The 16,118-nt window shown below is 30.3% G+C and overlaps 1 long non-coding RNA gene across 1 annotated transcript; it reads left to right on the top strand.

Moving 5' to 3' along the window:
- The first annotated feature begins 7,039 nt into the window (after positions 1-7,039).
- LOC140177252 (uncharacterized) lies at positions 7,040-8,161 on the top strand. Its single transcript, XR_011869079.1, has 2 exons — positions 7,040-7,298; positions 7,844-8,161. It is a non-coding gene; the product is annotated as an uncharacterized lncRNA (long non-coding RNA).
- The last annotated feature ends 7,957 nt before the right edge of the window (positions 8,162-16,118 follow it).

Raw genomic sequence — 16,118 nt, 5'->3', positions numbered from 1 at the left:
GTTTAGATTATAATTTTGATTTTTTGAATTTAATATTAAACAATCTGATAAATTTTTGTATTTGAATTTTAAATATTAGAAAGAAGTTTAAATTTTATTTTTAAATATTACGGAGACAATAATATACAGAAAAATAAATTTATATATGTGTCTGAGGCTGTTTTTTATTTAAACTTTTGTCAAAAATGACCCTAAATTAGATAACTTTTCATAGATTATTATTGTAATAATTATTCTAAAAATACATATGCTTTCACAACATAACCAAATTTTGATTAAAATATTAGTAACATTAATCTTTACTAATTACTCACATTAACGGTTGTAGATCAAGATCATTTAAAATGAAAAAGTTAGTAAAATAATAAAATGAGTAGTTAATATTTTTAAATTAATTAAGATAGTGATATATATATATATATATATATTATAAAAATTATAAAATTAATAGTGATTAACTCTTTATTTTATCACTTTATTAATTTTTTTTACTTTAGAAGATTTAAATACAAAAGCTACATTATGTTTATTTGGGTTTCATTAAAAAAATATTTTTTTATTTTTTTTATTTGTTAGTGTTTTTAACAAAATTTTAATAATAAAAATAAAAATATTAACAAAATAAAAAATATCTAATTTATATTTTTTAAATTTTTTTCTTAAAAAAATGTTTTTGATGTGTAATAAATAAAAAATAATAATTTTATATTGTTGTAACTAAATATAATTAATTAATAAAATAAATTTTTTTATATCAGATATCCAAAAAAAATTACTTTTATTTTTTTATAAGATCATTTTAAAAAAATTAAAAATATATATATATATATATATATTTTAAAATCTCATCTAAACAAACAAGCCTACTGCCTTCTTCATTCTTACTAAGTATTCCAAAATACTTTAGCCATTTTAAAAAGCCTTGCTCACTTTTAAAATTGTTTTTTCCATTTTTACGTCCAAACTAATTTGGATTCTACTAATAAAGGTGCTTCATAACTTCCCATCTACCTTACTACTTACACTAACGAGTTAAACTCAGGATATCTTTATTTTAAACCAACAAATCCCACATCTTCGTCCTTTTAAATTTTCAGCAATTTTTTTTTTATTTCTATGAAAAGTTAAAACCTAATAAGGGTCAGGCATTAAACATTAGGTAAATGGGGTTGGTCATTTGTATTTAACGCTTCTCTCTCAAGTCTCACCAACAAACTGTTGTTGCTTTTGTGATGAGCTTGCTCTCTTTTATCGGATAGCACGGTTATATAATAGAGGTGTTCAATTATATCCCTCTCACTCAAACTATCACACCATTTCTTCATTTGCCTTCTTCTTCTTCTTCCTCTTCTATGACTTTTTACGGTATGCATCTTTCTTTGTTCATTTATTTATAATGTTGTTGTGCTTAAACTTTTCTTGTTCTCTAATTATTCTTTTTACTTTGTATATTGTGGGAATGTTTTAAAGTTGTTTTTGTTCAATATCTATCAAGATGGCAGCTGGTGAGTAGTATTTTGAATTTAATATTTTCAGTTAAAATGTTTATTTTCGTTAGTCTCCGGAGGAGTGGACCAATAATCAATCTTATGCATGGACCAAAAAGTTACAATCTTTAAATATCGAGCTACTGTAGGGAGCTTTCTACCACCAAATCGGATCGGATACCACTTGTTAGGCTCTAATACAACTTGTTCGGGTACCGTAGGAAGTTTTTGACCATCGAATCGCCTCTAATACCACTTGTTGGGCCACCGTGCGGCTCTGATACCACTTGTATGGTCACCCTAGAGAGTTTTTGACCACCAAAACGGCTCTGATACCACTTGTTGGGACATCTTATGGAGTTCTCGACCACCGAATCGGCTCTGATACCACTTGTTAGACCACCATATCTCCATTTTTAACCATGATTGCTTGAATATAGGATATCATTTGGTGGTTTGAAGGTGTGTGTTGTGTGAAGGGACAGTAAGAACTTCTTTTAAATTTCTACACTTACTCTTGTTTTCTAATGTACTCAATTCTACTTACCACAAAAATTATAAGCACTAAATCTCCTTTTTTTTATTAATTGTTTACTTTCAATTTTGCTCTTCATTGCTTAGAGCTATGAGCAAATTGCTGTACACCACCACAAGCCACCGAACTTTTTATCCCTGTGCCTTGATTTTTTTTTGTAAACTAGTTATCTTCGCCGAATTCTTTTTAAAACTTATACAATGTCTTGATCTTATGTAGTTATTTATGATATGTTATTTTTAATATTTTTTTCTTGTGATTTAGACTGTTGGATTTGTTTAATGAAGCTACGTCATCAATTACTTTTAAGAAAGTTATAAAAAAACATAAATTTGCTTGCACTCATTCTCACTCATTGAAAAATTTATAAAAAAGACTACACTTAGGAAGTTGGAGTGCTCTGTTAAGGTACATAGCTATATATTATTTGTGCAATGTGGTGTCATGTGGATCTTATTTTAAGATTATGTTATGTCTTGTGTGTATTCAGGCTGTTCAAACAGCTTTAAAGATGCTAGAGAATGGGTGCAACATTCGTGATGCAGAAGCTGTTTGTGACCTTGATGTTCTTAACCAGATATATAAGTAGAAAGTAGTTGACAATTTTTAAATAATTTTTTGTAGACATGTGTTCTGGGTGTTTAAATGCTCAGTTCTATCTTCTAGTATATTTCATAGCATGTTATTCTAACTTCTTTTAGCATGTTTCATCCATTGTCTCTGTACATATTTAATTATCTTCCATAAGCTAGTGTATAACATGGTTTTCATATATAAAACACCTATATCCACTTCTCTATTGTACTGGATATTATCGGATTTAGCTATGTTAACCATATTGACTGAAATTTTTGCAGGACAAGCTGAAAGTATATCTAGCACCTGTTCTGTGTGGTAACCGCTATATGTCATTTGGTCACCATTTTACACAAGTGAAAAAGCTAGAAGGGGTATTCATAATTCAATCTACACTTTTTCTTAATATCTTAGTTAATTGTACTGCTGTATGATGTGCTATCTTTTTTATATTTTCTTATCTTTTGCTTCTATGGGTATTCTTGTGAACCTCAATTTAAAATCATTTGTTCCATATCTAATGCCTATGAGCCATATGAGCCGTGTAAGTTGTGTTTAATAATTACTTCATATAATTTTTTTCACAGAAAAAATGTTTATTTGTTTTACAAAATTTTTTTTACAACATTCTTTTGAACAGTATGAATTGTATTTATCAACCGTTAACTTATATTTTTAGAATCTTGTTCCATAATAAAGGGAATCAAACCAAGAATGTGTGGTTTCTTGCTACTCTTTTTTGCTGTGGTAATTTTGGACCTGTTGCACTTTTTTAACCTTTCTGTATTTCAAAAAAATAACGTTCTCAATTTTAAATTTGGCTCTAATACAAACATGAATATAGAAGAAAAATGTAAAAGTAGGGGAAAAAAGAAGAAAAATTACAAAGATGAATATATTAAATATTTATATAGGAGTCTAATGGTTATGTACATTTATGATCGTTCTTTAATAAATTCTAGCATGTGTTCTTAGAAGTTAGAACATAAGATAGACAAACTCATTTTTTTACTCATAAATTAATTTTCTTTTAGATCGAAGCAATTGTATACATATGCACGAATTGATAATGCATGTTTTGTGAGATTCCTAGACTTGTTCGATCCATTATTTCAAATTATCAATTTTATGATTTTGTAAATTTTGCTTAACCAGTTTAATTCAACCCAAATTTAAATATCCATTAAGTTATATGATTAATTTTCAGGCGTTCAATAAGTTATATTAGTAAATTTCTGACGAATAAAAAATAAGATTAAGTTAATCTATTGAATTTTCTAGACAAAAAATTAACTGCATTAACCTTTTTTATAATATTTAATATTTATATTCGAGTCCAATTATCACGTACGTTCATGAATTATTTTTTCATATACACTTCTTTAAAATGGATGAAATTGATACGTATGAATTAGCTCAATATTATTGGCTAGTCCAATTTGAGTTAGTTGAAACTTCAAAATTTTGATTGAACAAATCAAATATCTCCTCACATGGTCACTTTTCAGACTTTCATCACCAAAACGCTAGTCTTACATTATCTTTCCTTTAAATTATCTCTAACTTCCTATATAAATAAATTGAGAGAATCTCAATATGACTGGTTCAAAATTTTTTGAAGACAAAAATGAGTTAGTAAAAAAAATGTCGGTGAAATATTTGTTGTTGGCCACACAGTTAATCTCTCAAGCAAAAAAATTGATTAAACATAACAAATACGTTTATTAATATTCTTTCTCATGTTAAACTATTGTAGGACCGGTACAACAATTTAATGTTTTTGGATGTAAATTATGATAGAGTGAAAAGATTTATTGATCTAAATTTAAAATACTTCACAAAATTAGCAAATACTAAATCATTATTAGATGAATATTTAAAGAGAAAATTTTACTTTTTAAGATTATTTTAAATCCTCAAACTAGAAATGGTCTTCTAAAAATTTCAACAAAATCTAAGTAATTTTTATAAATATTTTGTTTTAATTCAAAATAAAGCATTCTTATAAGTATTTAGTTTTTATAACATTTAAAATTCTTGAGGTAATAAACTATGAGTAGAATTGTGACTTTTGTATAAAAAAAATCTTGTCAAGGACACGAAGAACAAACAAAATAAACATCTTCAATTGTAATAAAAATAATTGACAATGTATCACAGAACATATTGATTAAAAAAATTTTTGGCACCAATTTTTTTCATCTCCAACTTAAATTACAAATAATTGAAAAATCACAATTCAAATAAGAATTATTTATATACTGAACGAATCGATGTTCAATTTTTGGGTATTTTATCGAAACAAGCAAGAGAACATAAGATGAGATGACACCACATCCAACTCAAAACCATAAGGTAGTAAGTTAATGAGTCTCTCATCTTATAAACTCCTCACTCTTCCTTGCTTGCTTTCTTCAATGTGGACTAATTTTCATACACCCTACACTTGCAACATTAACATGTAAATGTTTTACGATTGATTTTTCCAGAGTCATTCTTTTCCCCACTTTATTCTCCAGGAGCTTTTAATTATATAGTATTCCCTCACTTTTCTTTCAATTTTTCTAGTAACACGTCCCACTATTAAAACTGTGTGATAACGATCTTCTTTTATCTCTTCTTCTGCAATGGAACCCTTATATATAGATATTGTAAAAATACTGAAATTTTTATAGAATAAAATTAGCATTGTAAAAAAAATACTCTGATATAAATGTAAATTTAGATGAGATGACACCAGACCGATTAACCATCAATTCTGATACAACTTGTTAGGCCATCCGTGGGAGCTTTCGACCTTGAATACCCCTTAAAACTACCAGACCGATTAACCATCGGCTCTGATACCACTTGTTGGGCCAACCGTGGGGAGCTTGAGGACTCAAACGAGACCGATTAACCATCGACTCTGATACCACTTGTTGGGCCACCCATGGAAAGCTTTCGACCTTAATACCCCTTAAAACTACCAGACCGATTAACCATCGCCACTTGTTGGCCAACCGTGGGGACTTTTGACCACCGAAAAAACTTCGGGAGGAATCAAGCGAGAGAACATAAGTTGAGATGTTACTCACACGTTTTAGCTTCTTAAATGCACTCGTTAATAAAATGTTTGCAATCACGGTTATTTTTCAACAGTTTTCCATATATCAGATACTTCTTCACAATTTTCTACCTTAAACTCAGTCTGCATATATATATATATATATATATATATAAAAGGATATATAAGTTAAGTTATGTTATAACATATTATTTTATATGTAAAAAAATATTATTTTATTGTAATAAATAAAAATTATTAAACTGGATACCTTTCTATTGATTGTGTTACATGGTCTTTGTGCTATAAACTTGCACATGCTCTCTTCTACGCACTCATTTGTAATCATCCATCTTAAAATATTATAAGGTATTGCTGTATCATTTCTCAAATAGTTGTCTAACAAATATTATGATGAAATAATAATATTTTCACCACTATTAAATTTGTCAATTATATTGTAACTAGTTTTTATGGCAGTTGTCACTGTTATAGTCCAACAGCAATTTAAAATTAAAAAATCAGTTTCTACGGGAGTTCCTCAAAAAAATCAATGTAATTTATTAGGATATTATTCTACAACGAGCGTACTCTTAGCGTACTCTTTGTCTATATATTGGTAAGAACCAAATATGAATAACAAAAATAATATTCTTCTAAATAATTCTTCGTTTCTTTCCTAAACTCTTTGTACCATGGTAACACTAACAACATTAAAATTAAAAGTTTTAATTTTTCATACACCTCACACTTGCAACATTAACTTGTAAATACCTTACGATTGATTTTTTCGAAGTCATTCTTTCCTCACTTTATTCCCCAGGAATCTTTAATTATATAGTATTCTCTCATTTTTTTTTTCTAATTTTTCTAGTAACACGTTCTACTACTAAAACTGTGTGATAACGAACACTAATAGAGAGTTGCACTAAAAAGAACACTAACTAACAGTAAGACTACAAGCTTGCCTGCTCAAAAAAGGCAAAAAAATATACTTTGTACGGTGAAGATCAAGTCTTTCTTTTGATATTACAAATAAGACTTTAAATTTAATATTTTTTAAACAATACTTTTAAATTTAGAATATTTTTTACGTCCTTTGACATCCTTCGATGGAAGGTCGCGAGCTCTCACAGCTCTTACAAAAAGTAGACAAAAGCAATTTAAATTTAGAAAATCAGTTTCTACGGCAGTTTCTCAAAAAATAAATGTAATTTATTAGGATATTATTCTATAACGAGCGTACTCTTAGCGTACTCTTGTTCTATATATTGGTAAAAATCTTGTAATCATAGAAAAAATATGAATAATAAAAATAATACTCTTTTAAATAATTTTTGGTTTCTTCACAATTTTCCACCTTAAACTCAGCTTGCATAAATATATATAAGGAAACCTAACCCCCACCCCCATCCCCCAAACGCGTTACTGCTGCGCGAGTCCCTCCCCTCCCCGGCTCACCCACCCACAGGACCTCCGACCTCACCAGTCACCACCTCCGACGTCACCGCCTCCACCCAGAAAGCCTCCACCCAGCAGCGTTTTTGGGTTCTGTAGGGTCCCCTCACCACCTCCGACCTCGCGGCCTCCGCCCAGAAAGCCTCCCACCCAGCCACCGATTCAAGTGCATATGGAGCCCGAGCCATCTATTCAGGTAAACTTTACTGATTCATTCTTGCCTTGTTGTTGGTATTGCTGCTTGGTGCTTGCTGGTTAATGGTTATTGTTCAATGTTCAGTTTTAATTTTAACCTGAAAAATAGTTTATAAGTATTGCTGCTTGGTATTGCTGCAATGCTGCTTGGTGCTTGGTATTGCTGCTTGCTGCTTGGTATTGCTTGCTTGGTATTGCTGCTTGCTGCTTGGTATTGCTGGTTTAATTTTGAGATTATCAAGTTTTGTTCTGTTTAGTGTTTAATTTGGCAAGTTCAATTTGTTCATTGCCAAGTTCAATTTGCAAATTCTGTTTAGTGTTTATTGCTGTCTTGCTGGTTTAATTTGTTCATTGCTTGTTCACATTATCAAGTGCCAATTCTGTTTGGTTTAATTCTGGTTCACATTATCAAGTTCAATTTGTTTGCTGCCTTGCTGGTTTAATTTGTTTATTGCTTGTTCATTGCTTGTTTGCATTATCAAGTTTTGTTCTGTTTTGTTTATTGCTTGTTTATTGCTGGTTAATGGTTATTGCTTGTTTATGTAGTTTGAGGTTAGTTCAAGTGAGAATATGGGCGACACTGGATTGCTTCCAATTCCTATTCCGAATGAATCAACAAGCATCAGATCTCCGACTGCTTTGCCTCCTGTGCCAGCTCCTCAACGAAACACAAGGAAGCTTGCTAGTAGAGGCCGAGGGAATTAAACTTCAGTTGTGTTGAGATATTAAACTTCTTTAATTGTCGTATTTGAATTTATTGTCGTTATATTTTATTAGATCAAGACTTTGTTAGCTATTGTGTATTTTGGCTTGTTGATTTCAATCTTATGACATTGCATAATAGTATGGTAGAATTTTTTTTTATTTGATTGAAAAAACCGAACAAACCGAACCAAACCAAACCGATTTTAATTGGTTTGGTTTGGTTCGGATGACCTTGAAAAAAAAACCGAACCAAACCGAACCGCATCTTAATTAAACGATCGGATCGGATGGCTTTTCCTTCAAAAACCGAACCAAACCGCACCGCGAACACCCCTACTCTTAGCGTACTCTTGGTCTATATATTAGTAAAAATCTTGTAATCATAGACAAAATATAAGTAATAAAAATAATACTCTTTTAAATAATTTTTGGTTTCTTCACAATTTTCCACCTTAAACTCAGCTTGCATAAATATATATAAGAACATATAAGTTAAGTTATGTTATAACATATTTTATATGTAAAAAAAATATTATTTTATTGTAATAAATAAAAATTATTAAACTTCTAACAATATTTAATTAAATGGATACCTTTCTGTTGATTGTGTTACATTGTCTTTGTGCTATAAACTTGCACATGCTCTCTTCTACGCACCCATTTGTAATCATCCATCTTAAAACATTATAAGGTATTGCTGTATACCAATCCTGGTCATCGAGTCGACCAACTCCTATTCTTCGCAGGTATTTTTCATCCTTCTTTAATTTCTCTATTTGGTCATTCCTCAAATAATTGTCCAACAAATCTTGTGGTGAAATAATAATATTTTCACCACCATTAAATTTGTCAATTATATTGTACCTAATTTTTATGGCAGTTGCCACTGTTATAGCCCAACAGCAATTTAAATTTAACAAATCAGTTTCTACCGGCAGTTCCTTAAAAAAATCAATGTAATTTATTAGGATATTATTCTATAACGAGCGTACTCTTAGCGTACTCTTGTCTATATATTGGTAAGAACCAAATATGAATAACAAAAATAATATTCTTCTAGATAATTATTCGTTTCTTTCCTAAACTCTTTGTACCATGGTAACACTAACAACATTAAGATTAAAAGTTTTAATTTTTCATACACCTCACACTTGCAACATTAACTTATAAATACCTTACGATTGATTTTTTCGAAGTCATTCTTTCCTCATTTTGTTCTCCAGGAATCTCTAATTATATAATATTCTCTCATTTTTTTTCTAATTTTTCTAGTAACACGCCCTACTACTAAAACTGTGTGATAACGAACACTAATATAGAGTTGCACTAAAAAGAACACTAACTAACAGTAAGACTACAAGCTTGCCTGCTCAAAAAAGGCAAAAAAAAAATATACTTTGTACGGTGAAGATCAAGTCTTTCTTTTGATATTACAAATAAGACTTTAAATTTAATATTTTTTAAACAATACTTTTAAATTTAGTATATTTTTTACGTCCTTTGACATCCTTCGACGGAAGGTCGCGAGCTCTCACAGCTCTTACAAAAAGTAGCCCAAAAGCAATTTAAATTTAGAAAATCAGTTTCTACGGCAGTTTCTCAAAAAATAAATGTAATTTATTAGGATATTATTCTATAACGAGCGTACTCTTAGCGTACTCTTGGTCTATATATTGGTAAAAATCTTGTAATCATAGACAAAATATAAATAATAAAAATAATACTCTTTTAAATAATTTTTGGTTTCTTCACAATTTTCCACCTTAAACTCAGCTTGCATAAATATATATAAGAACATATAAGTTAAGTTATGTTATAACATATTATTTTATATGTAAAAAAAATATTACTTTATTGTAATAAATAAAAATTATTAAACTTCTAACAATATTTAATTAAATGGATACCTTTCTGTTGATTGTGTTACATTGTCTTTGTGCTATAAACTTGCACATGCTCTCTTCTACGCACCCATTTGTAATCATCCATCTTAAAACATTATAAGGTATTGCTGTATAACAATCCTGGTCATCGAGTCGACCAACTCCTATTCTTCGCAGGTATTTTTCATCCTTCTTTAATTTGTCTATTTGGTCATTCCTCAAATAATTGTCCAACAAATCTTATGGTGAAATAATAATATTTTCACCACCATTAAATTTGTCAATTATATTGTACCTAATTTCTATGGCAGTTGCCACTGTTATAACCAACAGCAATTTAAATTTAACAAATCAGTTTCTACCGGCAGTTCCTTAAAAAAATCAATGTAATTTATTAGGATATTATTCTATAACGAGCGTACTCTTAGCGTACTCTTGTTTATATATTGGTAAGAACTTTGTAATCACAGAAAAAATATGAATAATAAAAATAATACTCTTTTAAATAATTCTTGGTTTCTTTCCTATACTCTTTGTACCATGGTAACACTAACAACATTAAGATTAAGAGTTTTAATTTTTCATACACCTCACACTTGTAACATTAACTTATAAATACTTTACGATTGATTTTTCCAAAACCATTCTTTCCTCACTTTGTTCCCCATGAGTTTTTAATTATATAGTATTCCCTCATTTTTCTTCCAATTTTTCTAGTAACACGCCCCACTACTAAAACTGTGTGATAACGATCTTCTTTTATAAAACCCTTATATATAGAATCCTACATTGTAAAAATACAGAAAAAAATTAGATAAAAAATACAAAAATTTATATAGAATAAAATTAGCATTGTAAAAATAGAGAAAAAAAATTATATAAACGTAAATTTAGATGAGATGATACCAGACCGATTAACCATCGAATCTGATACCACTTGTTGGGCCACCCGTGGGGAGCTTTCGACCTTGGATACCCCTTAAAACAACTAGACCGATTAACCATCGGCTCTGGTACTACTTGTTGGGCCAACCGTGGGGAGTTTGAGGAATCAAGCGAGACCGATTAACCATCGGCTCTGATACCACTTGTTGGCCAACTGTGGGGAGCTTTCGACCACCGAAGAGACTTCGGGGAGGAATCAAGCGAGAGAACATAAGTTGAGATGATACTCACACGTTTTAGCTTCTTAAATGCACGCGTTAAACACACGAAGTGGAAGGAAGCATGCAAAAATGGAGAACACATGAAGAAAACAAAGAAGAAGCACACACTGATGTGTGCGTGCGCACAACCTCCCGTGCATGCGCACAAGTACAGAAATCAGAGGTATGCGTACGCACAGGTCCCTGCACGTGGATTCATTAATGAAGCACGTGGCTCGCGATTTTGGGGCTCTTTTGGCCCAATTTTTGGAGTTGTTGAAGCCTTTTGTGATGCTATATCAAAGGGAAGTGATCATACATCAAGGGAGCTCACTTAGATAGTCTTGGAACATAATTAGGAGTAGGAGTAGTGTAGATAGCAATTTCTCTCCTATGGTTTTGTCAATTTCCATTGTAGCATTTTATAGTATCAAGTTTTCATCTTGGGTTGATCAACTCTTTTGTAAGTACTCTTAAATTTCTCTTTAATTACATCATCTTTACTCTCATTTTCTTTTGGTTCAAATTACTTTGTTAATATATGCAATTTTGGGTTTCTTGAAGTTTTGATTGATGAATTTTGTCTTTTATGATTTATGTTTGCTTGATTGCATGTTTATTGTTGATATTGTGAATAGTTTGGCTATAGTTTTCCTTTTTCCTTTTTCCTTTGTAATTTTACATGTTTTGGTTTTATACCACAAGGTGTTTGTGAAAATGCCAATTATGAGTTTTGAGTAGATTTTCACACCTTGGTTTGGAATTTGAGTTCCTAGGATACTAGAGTCATAATGTCCGACATTTAGTGGCAATTCTTGGGTAGTTAGTTGACTCTTGTTTCCATTGACGCTAGCTTTTCACCAATTAATTTGGTAAGTTAGCTAGGACTTATGGATTGAGGTCAATTATGCTTGCTTGACTTACTCCTCGGTGTTATGGATAGACGAAGCGAGATTGACTCATCATAGTTGCCATAGTTGTGGTTATGACGATGATAGGATTCCTTAATTCTCATTCCCGAGTTAAGGTTCTTTATGCATTTATAGCATTTTCACTAAGTTTTGATCTTATATTCCTTTTACTTGCATCAATTCCCTTTTTTAATCATATCTTAGTTCTTTTATTCCTTAGTTCCTTTAATCTTTCATTCTTTGATTTCAAAATCCTTTTTCCTCATAACTGAAAGCGTGACACTTCAATTACATTTCTAGGGAGAACGACCTGAGGTTGAATTACTCTCGATTATATTTGTATTTGGAATTTAAACTTTGATTGAGAGGATAGATTGTCGGTTTGGACTTTGCTATCAACGAAGTGATTCTTATTTTGAGAAATTCTGAATCGACATAATCCTCTTTATCAGTACCCACTCGTACTCCACAATGCATTGATCTTTTTCAATAGGATATACTATCCACACATCATTTGCAATCACCCACACATACCACACTCACAGATTCAGATGAACATTTCTCAAGTTCACTGTACTCACCAATTTTTTCACACACCATTGCACCCATTACCACACCACACACTAACAATGCACCTACATCACAACATTTTGACATCACACATGACTGCATCACGAGAAAATATGGAAGAGTCAAGAAACCGCCTGTTTATTTGAAGGACTATCATTGTATGATAACCCACACAGCTCACTTTAGCAACTTTGCCAACTCTAGCTCTTTATATCCTATCTCACAACACTTGTCATATGATAAACTAACCCCAAAATATAAGTCACTTTCTCTAGCCATTACCTCAAATCCAGAATCTAGCACTTATGAGGAAGTGGCTGCATATGAATATTGGAGAAAGGCAATACAAGATGAATTGACAGCTCTAGATCATAACAGAGCTTGGTGTCTCACTGAACTCCCAAAAGGCAAGAAGGTTGTGGATTGTAAATAGATTTTTCGGGTAAAATTCAATCCCGATGGTACCATAGAGAGACACAAAGCGAGGCTAGTTGCAAAAGGATTCACTCAAGTGCAAGAAGTAGATTATGGTAATACTTTTAGTCCAGTTGTCAAAATGACTATCCTACGAGTAATGTTAGCATTAGCAGTGACAAAGAAATCGCATTTGAAACAGCTGGACGTCAATACTACCTTTCTTCACGGAGATTTGGACAAGGAAGTTTATATGAATATACCACCCGGTTTTGCTGTGTCACAACCAGGTTTGGTTTGTAAATTGCAAAAGACTCTATATGGGATTAAGCAAGCAAGCAGGCAATGGAACATTAAGCTCACTTAGACTCTTGTGGATGCTGGTTATAAGCAGTTTTTTTATGATCATTTACTCTTCATCAAGAAACAATCTGAAAGCTTCACTGCCATTCTAGTATATGTTGATGACTTGGTTTTAACCGGGAATGACATTGACGAAATCAATTCCATCAGGCAAAATTTGGATGACAAATTTAAAATAAAGGATCTTGATGATCTCAAATACTTCTTGGGAATGGAAGTAGCACGCTCTAAATCTAGAATTCACATTTATCAGCGGAAGTACGTCATGGACCTTCTCAAGGATTTTGGTTATCTAGATTGCAAGCCTCTCTCTACCCTATTTGATTATAGTTAGAAACTCTCAAAGGAATCAGGTACCATTTTAAACAGACAACACTATTTACGGACAGCTCATCGGCCGACTCCTTTACCTCACAAACACTAGATCCGATATCTCTTATGCTGTGGGACGTTTGAACCAATTTTTGGACTGTGCAACCACTTCTCACCTATAGGTTGCTTTTCGCGTACTCCGATATTTAAAAGGCTGACCTGCAACTGGTCTATTCTTCTCCTTTACTTCTAATCTGCATCTTACTGGATTTGCCGACGCTGACTGGGCTACCTGCGCTGATACTCGTCGCTCCGTTTCCGGTTATTGCTTCATGCTTGGGAACTCTCTTGTTAACTGGAAGAGTAAGAAGCAAACCACTGTTGCCAAGTCCTCTGCAGAAGCTGAATATAGGTCTTTTGTTGTTGCCACTTGTGAAGCTAGTTGGTTATCTTTCTTCGTGGATTTTTTGCAAATGTTTCCAAGTTAGAATTGTTAAATTTACATAATTCTAACTTTTTCATTCTTTTCAACAATGAAAATAACTTATTTCTCTCTATTAATCTTTTCTAATGCATCAAACTATCAACATCACATTTTGAACAGTTTAGGACATGATATTTTTTTTTAAGAACACTAAAAAAACACTAAAAACTTAGGAAAAGAAGAAACGAACTCAAGGCAAGGGGTGCCCTGAGGAAAAGAAAAAACGAACTTTAAGGCAAGGGATGACGGAAAAGAAACGGATATATATGGTAAAAAAGTAACACTAAAAGTAATACTAAAAACTTACCAGTTTGCTTAACAGTTAAAGTCTTTCTTTGCAAACAGTGCAAGCAGCAAGTGTATGAATAATTCGAAATTCTTCAAGTTAATCTAATAAGTACTCACTTATTAATAAGGATTAAGCTCACATGAGGAATTGTAAAAATTGTCTTATAATAAAATAAAAGCATTATCCATTGTATTACTCTTTGTCTTTGCTCATGCCAGTTTGTGTTTTTGACAGAACATGTTATTAATTATAAATTTAATTGTGAAACATTTCTTTTCACCTTGTATTTTTTAACTGTACCAACCAAAAAAATGTTTATTACGTTCTGTTTGAGGTTTGAAATTGAAATTGATTCTAATTTTTCATGTTTATGCATATACCAATTCTATATAAAAAACAATATAACTAAAATAAATTCTTCCTAATTCTCTACTTATACCATAACAATTCCAGAAGGTTAAAATGTTTTCAGAAAAATTACAATGTAAAACGTTCAAACTTTATATTATTATTATTATTATTATTATTATTATTATTATTATTATTATTATTATTATATGTAATTTCATAAAAGTTAAATTTAATTACAATATATAAGAATTTAAAAAACAATTTATCATCCAATACAGGAGCTAAATTACTAATTTGCTGAAGATACACATGGAGAATAAACCGAAAAAGGAATAACAATAAAGATCCTAGCACATTATCCAAATGCACTAACATAATTAATTTTTTTTTTTTTACTAAAGATAGGAGACTCGAACCCACAACCTCTTAATTAAGTATGGAGAGACTATGCCATTTGAGCTATTACTCATTGACGCACTAACATAATTAATAGTAGCATAGACTTAAAAGTAGTTGATATAAATCTATTATAAAATGAGCTTATGATATATTGGTTTATGTGATTGTGTCACGTCAGCAATTTTGTATTGATAATAATTTTTATAATTTTGTAAAATAAAAATAATAAATATCTACATAATAATGATACAAAAATATTAAATTTAATATTTATTATTATTTAATTGAATTAAAAAGTAACAGTTAAATATAATTAATATCTACATTAAAACTATAATATAAAAATTTAGTTATAAATATTTAAAGTGTATAATGACACATTAATATTTGTTTATTATACATATATTCTAATATATCATAATTAATAAAATATATTTATAATATTGTATTATATTTTTTTGTATTCTAATTCTCAATTATTTTTAAAAAAAAATATCTCCAAATACACTGAAAAAAAACTTTAAAAATTTTACTATATAACACCATCTACTCAAAAATATCAACAAACAAATATAGTTTATTTCTCAAAATTCGAATAATTCGTTTATAAAAAATATTTTCATACAAATAAATAAAAAGAAATCTAAGTTCTTAAAATTTATTATATTTTATGATAAAGTATATAAAAAAAATTTTATTATATAAAAATATTAAAAAACATACTTAAGTTAATATTTAAAAAAGAGATCAATTTTATAAGATTTTTGTTGTAATTTTTTTTTATTTTTTGTTTTTAAATAATTATATTAAATTATATATAAATTACGAATATTTTTTACAAATGAGTCTTGTTATGTTGACATCTATACCATTAGCTTCTCTTGGTTTATTTAGAGAACAACTAAGAAACCAAAAGCATATCAGCCAAAAACCAGCCAAAATATGTTTGGGCTCCATAAAAAATCAAGTTTTGGTTTGTGCTCCGTGATTTCAGA

Source organism: Arachis hypogaea, chromosome 12 (genome assembly GCF_003086295.3).
Source record: "Arachis hypogaea cultivar Tifrunner chromosome 12, arahy.Tifrunner.gnm2.J5K5, whole genome shotgun sequence".
NCBI classification, from domain to species: domain Eukaryota; kingdom Viridiplantae; phylum Streptophyta; class Magnoliopsida; order Fabales; family Fabaceae; genus Arachis; species Arachis hypogaea.
This window is presented reverse-complemented; position numbering and strand designations above follow the sequence as displayed.